Genomic DNA, 16803 nt, shown 5'->3' on the forward strand with positions numbered 1-16803 from the left:
GAACCGTTGAGGATCCCATGGTCATTGTCTGGGAAACAAAAGTTTATTTTTTGTTCTGCTGGGAGTATGTTTGGAGAGCTGCTTCGTAGCTATGGAGAGTCCTTGAAAAAGCAAATGGAATGGTTGTCGTGACTACCTGAGAATTTCTTAACGTTTTCTATGGATTCTGTGAATATGTGAAAATATGATGAATTGTATGTGTGTATAATCGATTACTAGAGATTTGATGAAGTAATACTGGGAATATAGAGCGTCTGCTAAATGACTAAAATGTAAAATGTAATACAATTTAAACAACCCATATGTAGACGAACGTAGGTTTTGAGTTGGTATCTTTAATGGATCATTTGATAAAGATGAGGTTTAAGCATTATTAATTAAACAGTCTACAAAGTCTGAAACTGATGGGAGTGTGTCCACTTTAGGTTAGGTTACTCTAAGGATGAAACTATAAAACGCTTTTTGGACTTATGAAACTATTCTCCTTCCAGGTACTACATTTGAAATAAAACTGCCCTTAAGGCCTGGGGAGGTTGTTCCCAGTATGAGAGGAGTTGCTAGATTTATTGAATAAACCTTTTTCCATAACGTTAGAGTGAACCAAGGTGGCTGACTAGCTGTTGATGTTGAAGAAGTGTCCCGTCCACTAGATTATACGTCACAGTGGCAGAATCACCTGAAAGACGCACATCGCCATCTGCTGACTGGAGTTGGTATCGCAGTTGAGGAAATACTTTCAAACAAAAAGCTAAAAAGCGACTGCCCCTAAAAACCAACGACTCCCTTTGAAAACGGGCGATGTGGCATCAGAAACATTTATTACAGTGTTAAAATGTACTACAAAGTGTAGCTAAATGGAATAACTTTGATCATACCCAGTCAGCACATGACGTCCAAGGACGTCGAATTATGGTCGATATGAGGTCTGTCTGTTGTGGCCGCTATTTCACCCCAAATTGGTTTATATATGTATAACTATGTAAATGTCTCTCGGACAAGGTGACTTTTATCAATATACACTCTAAAAAGTAAAGATTTCTGGAGTATCCTTTAGGGGTTCTTGAAATTGGAACTGTGGGGGAACCCCTAAAAGTTCTTTGAAGAACCTTTTGTGGGAACCCCTATAAGTTCTTTGAAGAACCCCTTATCATGGTTCCTCAAAGAACCTTTTGGGGTTCATTTTTTAACTCCCTGTCCACCCTCCCTCCATTATAAAAACATATTAATAATAATAACAATATTGACAATATGGATTTAAATAATTCATTGTTTATTTAGTGCCACCACAAATATGAATTAATATTTACAAAACAATTTAACAAACAAAACACATTACAATATTGCAACAATAATAATGATGTACAATAAAAACAACATTAAAAATGAATCACAGGTAAACTAACAATATTGTAGACTTGATGCTAAATACAGATTTTTCAGCTTTAGTGTGTATATCGTATCCACTTAGTTATGTTAGGAAGTTCGCCATCTTTATGACCGGCCCTGGTAACTTCACCCCAACTTCTCTGATCCCCAGAACACAGGAACTTAACAACATAATTGTTTTTCTGACATTTTGGGGAAATTTTACAGAAAATAAAAATCCAGTCGTAGCAGAGCCCCAAGTCCCATGGGGACGTCCTCGAGGGCCTGGATGTTCTCCCCATCAAAGGCCAGCGGGATTTCACTCTCATGGTGACGTCCTCGAGGGCCTGGATGTTCTCCCCATCAAAGGCCAGCGGGATTTCACTCTCATGGGGACGTCCTCGAGGGCCTGGATGTTCTCCCCATCAAAGGCCAGCGGGATTTCACTCTCATGGTGACGTCCTCGAGGGTCTGGATGTTCTCCCCATCAAAGGCCAGTGGGATTTCACTCTCATGGTGACGTCCTCGAGGGCCTGGATGTTCTCCCCATCAAAGGCCAGCGGGATTTCACTCTCATGGGGATGTCCTCGAGGGCCTGGATGTTCTCCCCATCAAAGGCCAGCGGGATTTCACTCTCATGGGGACGTCCTCGAGGGCCTGGATGTTCTCCCCATCAAAGGCCAGCGGGATTTCACTCTCATGGGGATGTCCTCGAGGGCCTGGATGTTCTCCCCATCAAAGGCCAGCGGGATTTCACTCTCATGGTGACGTCCTCGAGGGCCTGGATGTTCTCCCCATCAAAGGCCAGCGGGATTTCACTCTCATGGTGACGTCCTCGAGGGCCTGGATGTTCTCCCCATCAAAGGCCAGCGGGATTTCACTCTCATGGTGACGTCCTCGAGGGTCTGGATGTTCTCCCCATCAAAGGCCAGTGGGATTTCACTCTCATGGTGACGTCCTTGAGGGCCTGGATGTTCTCCCCATCAAAGGCCAGTGGGATTTCACTCTCATGGTGACGTCCTCGAGGGCCTGGATGTTCTCCCCATCAAAGGCCAGCGGGATTTCACTCTCATGGGGACGTCCTCGAGGGCCTGGATGTTCTCCCCATCAAAGGCCAGTGGGATTTCACTCTCATGGTGAAATGGATTTCCACCGATGTGCAGTAAAGGAGTGAAGAGCGGTGAAATCTGTGTCAACAAAAGTAAGAAAAGATTAATACACATACAAAGAACATAGTCCAAGCCTATGGTGCTTACAAATGATTAACCAATGTTCCTGTCCAAAGGCCTTCACAAGACCCACAATGACCAGGTGTGTTGATCCAGCTTTGCACAATCACATGGATTCTGCTTCCATATGTCTAATGGTTAACCCTATATTGATTTTGCTTACTACTTCTAAGAAAAGAGTATAGATACTGGAAAATGTCCAATAAACTCCAGAAATGTAAAATAGGAATGGGGTTGCCCTAACGCCGGGGGAACACGAGTAAGCATAATTCACTGGAAGGGGAACACATTGCATGCCAGCCAATGTTAGTCAATGTTGGGCTCCCGAGTGGCGCAATGGTCTACGGCACTACATCTCACTGCTTGAGGCGTCATTACAGACACCCTGGTTCAATTCCAGGCTGTATCACAACCGGCAGTGATTGGGAGTCACATAGGGCGTCGCAAATTGGCCCAGCATTGTCCGGGTTTGGCTGGGGTAGGCCATTATTGTAAATAAGAATTTGTTCTTAACTGACTTGTCTAGTTAAATAAATGTTCAATTTTAAACAAATTAAAATAGTGTTTTATGATAAACCGTTTTTTACAAAACCGTCAAGGCACCAACTTTGAGAAGGTTTTAAAACAAACGTTTCAAACCAATTCATGGAATTAAACAAAGAATGAATGTTAATGAATCTAGGTATGTTTCGCTTTTAATGTAAATGCTATTAATAAATTTGGCTGAATATTATATAATGACTTATCAACAGATCTAACAATTTGACCCCAACATAAAATCTGCACTGGTAATTCTAGAATATACTATACATCCTAGAAACCTGGTTAAACTATCATTATGACATCATGGATGAATTCTAGAATATACTATACATCCTAGAAACCTGGTTAAACTATCATTATGACATCATGGATGAATTCTAGAATATACTATACATCCTAGAAACCTGGTTAATTATGACATCATGGATGAATTCTAGAATATACTATATAGCCTAGAAACCTGGTTAAACTATCATTATGACATCATGGATGAATTCTAGAATATACTATATATCCTAGAAACCTGGTTAAACTATCATTATGACATCATGGATGAATTCTAGAATATACTATACATCCTAGAAACCTGGTTAAACTATCATTATGACATCATGGATGAATTCTAGAATATACTATATATCATAGAAACCTGGTTAAACTATCATTATGACATCATGGATGAATTCTAGAATATACTATATAGCCTAGAAACCTGGTTAAACTATCATTATAACATCATGGATGGCCAGTCTTTGTATTTATAGGGTAGTGAATTCAGGGGGTAGCCCAGAGCTGAACTCAAACCTGGGTCCACTGAAAGTCAAGCCAACACCTTATAACTGTTATGCCAAGATGTCTGAACTTCTTGAGGAGGTCGCTAGGTTTTTGGTTACGGTTGCTACAATAGCTTTTTCTATGAATTTGAGAATGGTAACATTTCTCCAGCCCCCATTCCTCAGCTGTTTACCAAACCAAGTCTATGGGCAGACATTTTGTTGTTGTTTAAACCCTAGGTTGTCCCTTTAAAAAAGCCACATCACATCAAAAAGCCAAGTCACATCTGCAGTTGAAACAATAACAAAGCTGTCATTCCACCACTAGTTTGGTTATAAGATGATGATGGGTCTGGAGAAATGTAACTACTTTCAAAATTCATAGACAGACCTATGGATGCAAGGACTGACCATCCATGATATCAACATTATAGTTTTAACCATGTTGAGGCTATACAGTGTTGATTTACATTGTTTCTAAACATTGGAGTAAAAAAAGCTTATTTGGGATTGTGATGGGGTACAACAGTTGAACTAAGCTCATGAGGCCATTTGCACACACTGTACACTGTATATAGACTTTTTCTATTGTGTTATTAACTGTACATTTGTTTATTCCATGTGTAACTCTGTGTTGTTGTTTGTGTCGCACTGCTTTGCTTTATCTTGGCCAGGTCGTAGTTGTAAATGAGAACTTGTTCTCAACCTGCCTACCTGGTTAAATAAAGATGAAATAAAAAACATTTAAAACATGAGGCATCTGATGGGGTACAACAGTTGAACTAAGCTCATGTGTTATATTCTTCAAGAATCAATGGCTATAAATAAATAATTTAAAAGTCAAAATATTGATGTAGCAATTGCAGATTTCCTCTTTAACACCAAACTTCAGTTCAACAACTGCAGAGTTTGTGCCTCTGTATTTAAGACAGTACTTACTTAGATAACAATTTGAGTGACTCTAAGGATCTCCTTGATTCTATAGAGAATGTTAATTCGATTAGTGAAGAACTCAATCAGTCTTGCTGCCAAGATTTATCCATTATGGACATCCAGTACGGGGTTGCTCAGTTAAAAAAGAACAAATCTCCAGGTTGTGATGGATTAACCTCTGAATTTTACAAAACCTTCTTTGAAGAAATAGCACCTTTTTTACTTGAAACCTTTAAGGAGGCTATAAAGAAGGGAGAACTACCTGCCTCTCTGAAGCAAGGGGTTATTACTCTTATACCTAAACCACACAAGGATCTCCTAAGTATTGATAATTGGCGTCCAATCACACTCCTAAATAACGACTACAAAATTATAGCCTTAATCTTTGCAAAAAGGTTAAAGTCTTGCTTAAATGATCTGATTGATGAATGTCAATCAGGGTTTATGAAAGGGCGCCATATATCTAATAATCTCAGGCTGGTGTTAGACTTGGTTGAGTATTGTGATCTATTAGATGACTTCCCTGTTATCCTATTTTTGGATTTTCAGAAAGCATTTGATACAGTAAATCACAATTTTATCTTTGATTGTCTTAAGCATTTGAAATTTGTTCATTTTTTTGTTGATGCTATTAGAACTCTGTATAATGGTGGCAATAGCTGTATCAAACTCTGTCATGGAACATCCTCAAGATTTAACATTTACAAAGGAATACGACAAGGTTGTCCAATTTCACCTTTTTTATTTTTGTTAGTTTCTCAAATGTTATGCTCATTAGTTCATAAAAGTCAATTTGAAGGCATTACATTCCAGTCCAGAGAGATCAAGATATCCCAACTGGCGGACGACACCTCACTTTTTTTGAAAAAAATATCTCAAGCTAGATTAGCATTGGATATCGTGAAGCAGTTCTCCAAAATCTCAGGCTTGACTTTAAATCTTTCCAAATGTGAGTTGTTTGTTGTGAAAGGAGCTGTCAACCCAGCAGATTGTAACATCTCTGAAAAAGATACTGTAACCTACCTCGGTGTAAAGATCACCAAAAATCTTAAGGCTATGAATGATCTTAATTTGAACCCTGTAACTGAATCTGTCCAAAAAAAATTATCCTCATGGTTAGGGAGGGATTTAAGTCTTCAAGGAAGGGTGCTTTTATCCAAAGCTGAGGGGCTATCTCGTGCATCCTATCTTTTTTCATCTATTGACATTCCCAAATCCACTTGCTGTACCTTAGATAGGCTTTTGTACAACTTCATATGGAAAAACAAGCCACATAAGATAAAAAGAGCTGTTATCACCAACAGGGTTTGTGATGGCGTCTAAATGTCTTAGACTTCACTCTCTTCAATCAGATATCAAAGGTCAACTGGATTAAAAGGTACATAAAAAATCCTCATAGCTTCTGGAATATTATACCTCATTTTGTTTTTCAGAAGTTCGGCGGGCTTAATTTTTTACTACAATGTCCACATATTGTGGGTAAAATTCCTGTGAAACTGGCGGTTTTTCACAAGCAGGCTTTAATGTGCTGGGCTTTGTTGTATAAACACAACTTTTCACCTCATAAATGTTTTATTTGGAACAATGGGTCAATATTACATAGAAACCAGATGTTATTTAACCATAAATGGTTCTCGAAAAACATTGTTTTTGTCAGCCAATTGGTTAATAACAGTGGGAATCTATTTACACGGAGAGAATTTATGGAAATATACAACTTTGAGGTTTCAAGCAAGGAATATGACACTGTTATTAAAGCTATACCTAGTGGGATAAAAACTTTACTTCAGAATAATGCATATTTTGGAATATCTCCGATTGTAAGCGATATTCAGTTGAATGGCATTGGTCTACTAGATACGAAATTCAACAATCGTTTAATAAGGGATATTTTCTACAGGAAGTCTATTCCCTCTGCGATATTTTGTTGGGCTTCATCGTTTTGATGTAAACTGGCGCCGTGCTTGGCTCACTCCACACAGATTTATGGTGACCAATAAAGTAAAGGAGATCTCCTTTAAGATAATCCATAGATTCTATCCGTGTAATAGCTTGATTTCTAAATATATATTTGACGTTACCAGTGAATGCAGTTTTTGTGAACTAGAAACTGAATCTATTGAACACTTATTCTGTAATTGTTTATATAGTGAAGTGTTCTGGACTGATGTAAAACTATATCTTAGCCGCAAATTGCATACAACCATTGATATTACTAAGTTTGACATATTATTTTACTACACTGATTCCACAATTGGACGTGAGTATGTCATAAATCTCTTTATTTTATTAGGAAAATCTTTCATCCATAAATCAAAATTTATGAAGAAAAAGCCCCTTTTCTTAATTTTTTAATCTGATTTGGAACAGTACGTAGAATCTTTAAAACGTATACAAAACAATATGTCAAAAAAATGTATTCGATATATGTCTGTATTTGATTTGATATAATAGTTCTTTTTATTTTTCTCTAATTTCTTTGGATTCCCTCTGGCTGTTATGTTATGTTTATGTTTTGCATGTTACTGTTATTTACAACAAGTTAAATAAAGATTTGTGCAAACTTAAAAAAATAAATTACATTTAATTTAATTTTTTTTTTTTAAAGACAACGTGTGTGGAGCAAGAGCTTCCTGTGACAACCGGAAGTTGTTAAAAACAGCCTAGAGCTATTGTCATATGGCCAACCAGCAGATAGTGAAAATCACGCAACTCAACCATGTGTCATTCAGTCAATTCTTAAGGCAGAGACTTCTTATTCAGGATTCTGTTTATGTCTACCCCAAAGACAACGTGTGTTGAGTAAGAGCTTCCTGTGACAACCGGAAGTGGTTAAAAACAGCCTAGAGCTATTGTCATATGGCCAACCAGCAGATAGTGAAAATCACGCAACTCAACCATGTGTCATTCAGTCAATTATTAAGGTAGAGGCTTCTTATTCAGGATTCTGTTTATGTCTACCCCAAAGACAACGTGTGTTGAGTAAGAGCTTCCTGTGACAACCGGAAGTGGTTAAAAACAGCCTAGAGCTATTGTCATATAACCTGCACATAGTGAAAATCACGCAACTCAACCATCTGTTATTCAATCAATTCTTAAGGTAGAGACTTCATATTCAGGATTCTGTTTATGTCGACCCCAAAGACAACGTGTGTTGAGTAAGATCTTCCTGTGACAACCGGAAGTGGTTAAAAACAGCCTAGAGCTATTGTCATATAACCTGCACATAGTGAAAATCACGCAACTCAACCATCTGTCATTCAGTCAATTCTTAAGGTAGAGACTTCTTATTCAGGATTCTGTTTATGTCTACCCCAAAGACAACGTGTGTTGAGTAAGAACGTCCTGTGACAACCGGAAGTGGTTAAAAACAGCCTGGAGCTATTGTCATATAATCTGCACATAGTGAAAATCATGGGTCATGGTCAGTGAGTTAAACAACACTGTCTCTAGTAATTTCTCCTCTCCCATTTTCACATTTCTTTTGGTTGTTTTCATAATCCATAGGATAATCCTTTAGTCCATTTTCATAGTCCTAAAACAGTATTAAACAAACACAACATTCCCTGTGTGTGTGTGTGTGTGTGTGTGTGTGTGTGTGTGTGTGTGTGTGTGTGTGTACTCCCTAGATGAGGAGATGTAATCTCATGTTTTGTCTACAGAAACCAACAGGAGAGAACAGAGTCAGAGATTCTCAGTGGTCAGTCTTCCCAGAGTCATCAAACAGACCTGGACTCTATATTCAGTGTATGTGGTCCTGTTATGAACATTTGTTTTTGTTTTCCTCAAGTAAAGTTGATCTGTCAATCATTCATTAATGTGTTAATGAGAAACCATTTATTCTCTTGCTAAACTTATTTACATTATTTATTTCAGATGCTTGAAGAGAAAATGATGACATTTGTGAAGAACGAGCTGAAGATGTTCAAGAGGATTCTTGGTCCTGAACTCCCAGAAGGCTTTGAGAGTCAGAAGCAGGATAAGGAAGTGGTGGATGCTGAAGATGAGAAGCAGGAGAGCAGTGCCAGAGAGGGGGCTCTGAAGATCACACTGCACGTCCTGAGGAAAATGAACCAGAAGGAGCTCGTTGACACACTGGAGAAAAGTAAGATCTGTCTGCCTCGTGTTGAATGCTGTTTTATAACATTTAAAAGCTGTAGCTAAAGTACAGCTAAAGTAGCTGTGTAACTCAATGATATTGTAGCAGCCTTAACACAACACCTAGTGGCCTCATCAAGTAGCAGAAGGGATGTGTTGTGTTGATTCATTTAGAGAGAGAGAGAGACAACATTAATAATACCATCAATAACACCAATAATAATATAATCAGTCACACCAGTCTGTAATGCATTATGAAAACATTTACACGTTTATACTGTCAGTTAAGAGAATAATTGTTATAATGTAAAACTTTATAACAGTCCTACAATACTGTAGGCATTAAAACAGACGTAATATTAATATCCTCTGTGTTATTTCTTCATTCAGATGAGCTTGCTGTGATTTGCCAACGTGAACTCAAATCTAATCTAAAGAAGAAGTTTCAATGTGTATTTGAGGGGATCGCTAAACAAGGAAACCCAACACTTCTCAATAAGATCTACACAGAACTCTACATCACAGAGGGTGGGACAGGAGAGGTCAATAATGAACATGAGCTGAGACAGATTGAGACAACAACCAGGAAACAAGCAAGATCAGAGACTGCAATCAAATGTAACGACATCTTCAAACCCTTAACTGGACAAGACAAACTTATCAGAACTGTGCTGACAAAGGGAGTCGATGGCATTGGAAAAACAGTCTCTGTGCAGTAGTTCATTCTGCACTGGGCTGAAGGAAAAGAAAATCAGGATGTCCAATTTGTATTTTCATTCCCTTTCCGGGAGCTGAATTTGATGAAAGAGGACAAACACACTTTCATTGAACTTCTGAATCACTTCTCAATGGAAACTAAACAATCAAGAATCTCCAACTTCGACAAGTACAAAGTTGTGTTCATCTTTGATGGTCTGGATGAGTGCCGACTGCCCCTAGACTTCCAGAAGAACAAGATCTGTTGTGACGTCACAAAGTCAACCTCAGTGGATGTTCTGCTGACAAATCTCATCAAGGGAAATCTGCTTCCCTCTGCTCTCCTCTGGATAACTACCCGACCTGCAGCAGCCAATAAGATCCCTTCAGGGTGTGTTGACCAGGTGACAGAGGTACGAGGGTTCAATGACCCACAGAAGGAGGAGTACTTCAGGAAGAGATTCAGTGATGAGGACCTGGCCAACAGAATCATCTCACATGTAAAGACATCAAGGAGCCTCCACATCATGTGCCACATTCCAGTCTTCTGTTGGATTTCTACAACCGTCCTTGAACACATGCTGAAACATAAGAGAGAAGAGATGCCCAAGACTCTGACTGAGATGTACACACACCTTGTGGTGTTTCATACCAAACAGAAGAATGAAAAGTATCTTGGGAAAGAAGAGACAGGTCCACACTGGAATAAAGAGAGCATTCTGTCACTGGGAAAACTGGCTTTTCAACAGCTTGTGAATGGCAATCTGATTTTCTATGAAGAAGACCTGAAAGAGGCTGGCATTGATGTCAATGAAGCTTCAGTGTACTCAGGATTGTGCACACAGATCTTTAAAGAGGAATGTGGGATGTACCAAGACAAGGTGTACTGCTTTGTCCATCTGAGCATTCAGGAGTTTCTGGCGGCTGTATATGTGTTCCTCTCATTCATCAACAACAATGAGAATCTAATGGCCAAACCTCAAACAAAATCCAGTATCTTTTCTTCGCTGTTCAGAGACAAGCCTGAAGTTACTGTCTACAAGAGTGCTGTGGATAAAGCCTTACAAAGTGAGACAGGAAACCTGGACCTTTTCCTCCGCTTCCTTCTGGGCCTCTCACTGAAGTCCAATCAGAAGCACTTACGAGGTCTACTGACAAAGACAAGAAGCAGTTCACAGAGCCATGAAAAAACAGTCAAGTACATCAAGGAGAAGATCAGGGAGAATCCCTCTCCAGAGAGGTGCATCAATCTGTTCCACTGTCTGAATGAACTGAATGACCATTCTCTAGTGGAGGAGATCCAAAGCTACCTGAGCTCAGGAAGTCTCTCAGAACCCAACCTGTCACCTGCACAGTGGTCAGCTCTGGTCTTTGTGTTGCTGACTTCAGAAAAGGAGCTGGATGTGTTTGACCTGAAGAAATACTCCAAATCAGAGAAAGGTCTTCTGAGGCTGCTGCCAGTGGTCAAAGCCTCCAGAGCTGCTCTGTGAGTAAATAAAATTATATATAAGAACTAATCATCAGGAAGAAATATTCTGTTTAGATAAAAATATGTATTATAATATGTATATAATATTATGTTGAAAACATTGAATAAATGCATTGATTTTCACATTAGTATAACAATATGACCATACAACTCTAGGAGACAGAAGAAGAATCTATATGTTTTTTGGGAGAATTAACCAAGTGCATCTGCCATTGTCCTTCTACACTAAATTAACAATGTGTTTGAAGTCATGATCTCTTTGTCTCCAAAGAATAGCAGTGTGATTTTAATATGATTTGACTCTTTGCAGGCTGTCAGGCTGTCTAGTCACAGAGAAAGGCTGTGCTTCTCTGGTCTCAGCTCTGAGGTCAAACCCCTCACACCTGAGAGAGCTGGACCTGAGTAACAATGACCTGAAGGATTTAGGAGTGAAGCTGCTCTCTGCTGTACTGGGGAATCCCCACTGTAAACTGGAGACTCTGAGGTCAGTATTATCAGATATGAAAGTACTTTATGCATGTAGTTCTCCCATTTGAAAAAGTCGTAATTATTCGGACATATTACTTATAGTGTATTAAAGTAGTCATAAGTTTAGCATGTTGTCCCATATTCCATGCCTGCTGTCACGTTTCTCTAAGACAGAACCCAGAAGCAGACCAGGACAAGGTGAGTAAAATGAAGGTGAGTATTTATTGGTAGTCTGTGTAATTAACAGTAACAAGAACAAAACAACAAGACTAGCTCAGGAAACATGAGGCTGATACGCTGGCACAACATACTGTTCGTTGCTAACGATCCAGCAGGGAATGGATGTCAGCTCAGGGCTTATGAAGAGGTGATGATCAGGACCAGGTGTGCAGAAGGTTGATGAGATGCAGGTGCGGGTAATCACTAGGACTCCCGCCTAACTTCGTCGCCTGGCAACCAGACAGGGTAATAATATCACTAGATCTCCCGCCTAACTTCGTTGCCTAGCAACCAGATAGGTTTCTGAACGCACCCTTAGACACCAAACAAAAAACAGTCAGCTCAGGCAGAAACAGACTCAGGAAGCGATTCCTGACACCTGCAGTGAGCTTGTGATTCTACTAACAAAGATCAAACCCCCTCTGTTATTGGTAATGGTGAGAGGTTAGCATGTTTTGTTGTAGCCTTTGTTATTGGTAATGGTGAGAGGTTAGCATGTTTTGTTGCAGCCCCTATTATTAGTAATGGTGAGAGGTTAGCATGTTTAGTTGTAGCCTCTGTTATTGGTAATGGTGAGAGGTTAACATGTTTAGTTGTAGTCTCTGTTATTGGTAATGGTGAGAGGTTAGCATGTTTAGTTGTAGTCTCTGTTATTGGTAATGGTGAGAGGTTAGCATGTTTTGCTGTAGCCTCTATTATTAGTAATGGTGAGAGGTTAACATGTTTAGTTGTAGTCTCTGTTATTGGTAATGGTGAGAGGTTAGCATGTTTTGTTGTATCCTCTGTTATTGGTAATGGTGAGAGGTTAGCATGTTTTGTTGTAGCATGTTTTGTTGTATCCTCTGTTATTGGTAATGGTGAGAGGTTAACATGTTTTGTTGTAGCCTCTGTTATTGGTAATGGTGAGAGGTTAGCATGTTTTGTTGTAGCCTCTGTTATTGGTGATGGTGAGAGGTTAGCATGTTTTGTTGTAGGCTCTGTTATTGGTAACGGTGAGAGGTTAGCATGTTTTGTTTTAGCCTCTGTTATTGGTAATGGTGAGAGGTTAGCATATTTTGTTGTAGCCTCTGTTATTGGTAATGGTGAGAGGTTAGCATGTTTTGTTGTAGCCTCTGTTATTGGTAATGGTGAGAGGTTAGCACGTTTTGTTGTAGCCTCTGTTATTGGTAATGGTGAGAGGTTAGCTGTTTTGTTGTATCCTCTGTTATTGGTAATGGTGAGAGGTTAGCATGTTTTGCTGTAGCCTCTGTTATTGGTAATGGTGAGAGGTTAGCATGTTTTGTTGTAGCCTCTGTTATTGGTAATGGTGAGAGGTTAGCATATTTTGTTGTAGCCTCTGTTATTGGTAATGGTGAGAGGTTAGCATGTTTTGTTGTAGTCTCTGTTATTGGTAATGGTGAGAGGTTAGCATGTTTTGTTGTAGCCTCTGTTATTGGTAATGGTGAGAGGTTAGCATGTTTAGTTGTAGCCTCTGTTATTGGTAATGGTGAGAGGTTAGCATGTTTTGTTGTAGCCTCTGTTATTGGTAATGGTGAGAGGTTAGCATGTTTTGTTGTAGCCTCTGTTATTGGTAATGGTGAGAGGTTAGCATGTTTTGTTGTAGCCTCTGTAACTTTCTCACTCATTCTGATTCATGATTCATTTATGATTCTTCTTAATCATGGCATCATCAGAATTTAATTTTTAGTTGTGAAACACATACAGTTGAAGTCGGAAGTGTACAAACACTTAGGTTGGAGTCATTAAATCGTGTTTTTGAACCTCTCCACAAATTTCTTGTTAACAAACTATAGTTTTGGCAAGTCGGTTAGGACATCTACTTTGTGCATGACACAAGTAATTTTTGAAACAATTTTTTACAGACAGATTATTTCACTTATAATTCACTGTATCACAATTCCAGTGGGTTAGAAGTTTACATACACTAAGTTGACTGTGCCTTTAAACAGCTTGGAAAATTTCAGAAAATGATGTCATGGCTTTAGAAGCATCTGATAGACTAATTGACATAATTTGGATGTATTTCAAGGCCTACCTTCAAACTCAGTGCCTCTTTGCTTGACATCATGGGAAAATGAAAAGGAATCAGCCAAAATCTCAGAAAAAAATTGTAGACCTCCACAAGTCTGCTTCATCCTTGGGAACAATTTCCAAATGCCTGAAGGTAACACGTTCATCTGTTCAATCAATAGTACGCAAGTCTAAACACCATGGGACCACACAGCCGTCATACCATCCCAACTGTGAAGCACGGCGGTGGCAGCATCATGTTGTGGGGGTGCTTTGCTGCAGGAGGGACTGGTGCACTTCACAAAATAGATGGAATCATGAGGCAAGAAAATTGTGGATATATTGAAGCAACATCTCGAAACATCAGTCAGGAAGTTAAAGCTTGGTCACAAATGGGTCTTCCAAATGGACAATGACCCCAAGCACACTTCCAAAGTTGTGGCAAAATGGATTAAGGACAACAAAGTCAAGGTATTGGAGTTGCCATCACAAAAGCCTGACCTCAATCCTATAGAAAATTTGTGGCCAGAATTGAAAAAGCGTGTGCGAGCAAGGAGGCCTACAAACCTGACTCAGTTACACCAGCTCTGTCAGGAGGAATGGGCCAAAATTCACCCAACTTATTGTGGGAAGCTTGTGGAAGGCTACCCGAAATGTTTAACCCAAGTTAAACCATTTAAAGGCAATGCTACCAAATACTAATTGAGTGTATGTAAACTTCTGACCCACTGGGAATGCGATGAAAGAAATAAAAGCTGAAATAAATCACTCTCTACTATTATTCTGACATTTCACATTCTTAAAATAAAGTGGTGATCCTAACTGACCTAAGCCAGGGAATTTTTACTAGGATTAAATGTCAGGAATTGTAAAAATTGAGTTTAAATGCATTTGGCTAAGGTATATGTAAACTTCTGACTTCAACTGTATGTATTAAAATACAGAGAAGGCAGGTAGCTGGGTCCAGGGGCAGGCAGAAGGTCATACACAGGGGGTCCAAAAAGGCAACAGTACAGGCAGGGAAACGGCAAAAGGCATCATTAGTGAGGCAGGCAAAAACTATCATTCACGGGACGAGTAAATTACGGGAAATGCAGCACTCCTTGTGTCACAAAACAAACAACACTTCACAATGATGGGGGTGCAAAGAACTGAACTAAATAGAGTTTGATAATGACATACAGGTGTGTGAACAGGTGATCAGAATTCAGGTGACTGGGATCTGGAGAGTGAGCTGCGTTCAGGGGGATCTACGTGTTTGAGAGTGTGAGCTGGAAGCAGACGTTACACCATCCACCATTTTAATATTGGGCAAAACACAACCCAAAACACAACCAAAACAAACTGCATAATCAATCAACGAGTTTGAGTCGCAAGCTTGATGTAGTCGCTGCATTCAAGGAATATCGGATCAAATACTCAACTTGTGACTACTTTAAGCCACTATGAGTGAATTGGTCAGAGAACATATGACTTCTTTAAATAGGGGGACTAAATACATAAAGTGCTTTCATTTTTCTAAATGGTGAAACAGATATGTATGAAAATATCCTCAAATAAAAGGTGACATTATATACTGTCACCTCATATGAAACATTTGATCTGAAATCCAAAATGTTGGAGTTTAGAGCCACATTTAAAATGTTATCTTCACTGTCAAAATAGATATGGTGTGGACTGTATACTCAATACAATCTAAATCTGATACCTCACTGTCTGTCTTTTGACTGATACTGATTTTAAACTGGTCTGGTCAGTCTACTCAAATATTTGTACTGTACATATTTCTCTACAAGTAATATGATCATTTAAAATAAAGATTAATTAATTGATGAATAGATTTGGCAGGTTTCAGGACACTGATTTCTGAAAATGTAGAAACAAATATACTGCCACTATTGTCACCACCAAAGAATAGCAGTGTGATTTTAATATGATTTGACTCTTTGCAGGCTGTCAGGCTGTCTAGTCACAGAGGAAGGCTGTGCTTCTCTGGTCTCAGCTCTGAGGTCAAACCCCTCACACCTGAGAGAGCTGGACCTGAGCTACAATCACCCAGGAGACTCAGGAGTCAGACTGCTCTCTGCTGGACTGGAGGATCCACACTGCAGACTGGAGAAACTCAAGTATGTGGAGGGTTTATGTCAATGTTCATATCAGACGTGTTTGACTTTTCAGGCTAGTTAAGACAAACATTCTGACCACCACTTGGACAAAGTTGTGTGTGTCCTGTGTGTGTCCTGTGTGTGTCCTGTGTGTGTCCTGTGTGTGTGTGTGTGTGTGTGTGTGTGTGTGTGTGTGTGTGATTGTCTTGTGTGTGTATGTGTGTGTCCAAGTGTGAAACACACATACATACACACACACACAGGACATACACACACACAGGACATACAGGACACACACAGGACACACACACACACAGGACACACACACACACACAGGACATACACACACACACACGACATACACACACACACACGACATACACACACACACACACAGGACATACACACACACACACAGGACATACACACACACACACAGGACATACACACACACACACACACACACAGGACATACACACACACACACAGGACATACACACACACACACACACAGGAAATACACACACACACACACACAGGACATACACACACACACACACAGGACATACACACACACACACACAGGACATACACACACACACACAGGACATACACACGACATACACACACACACACGACATACACACACACACACACACACGACATACACACACACACACACACACACACACAGGACATACACACACACACACACACACACACACAGGACATACACACACACACACAGGAGACACACACACAGGACACACACACACACAGGACACACACACACAGGACATACACACACACACACAGGACACACACACACACACACACACACACACACACAGGACATACACACACACAGGACATAC

The sequence above is a fragment of the Salmo trutta genome, unplaced genomic scaffold, assembly GCF_901001165.1.
Source record: "Salmo trutta unplaced genomic scaffold, fSalTru1.1, whole genome shotgun sequence".
Taxonomy (NCBI): Eukaryota; Metazoa; Chordata; class Actinopteri; order Salmoniformes; family Salmonidae; genus Salmo; species Salmo trutta.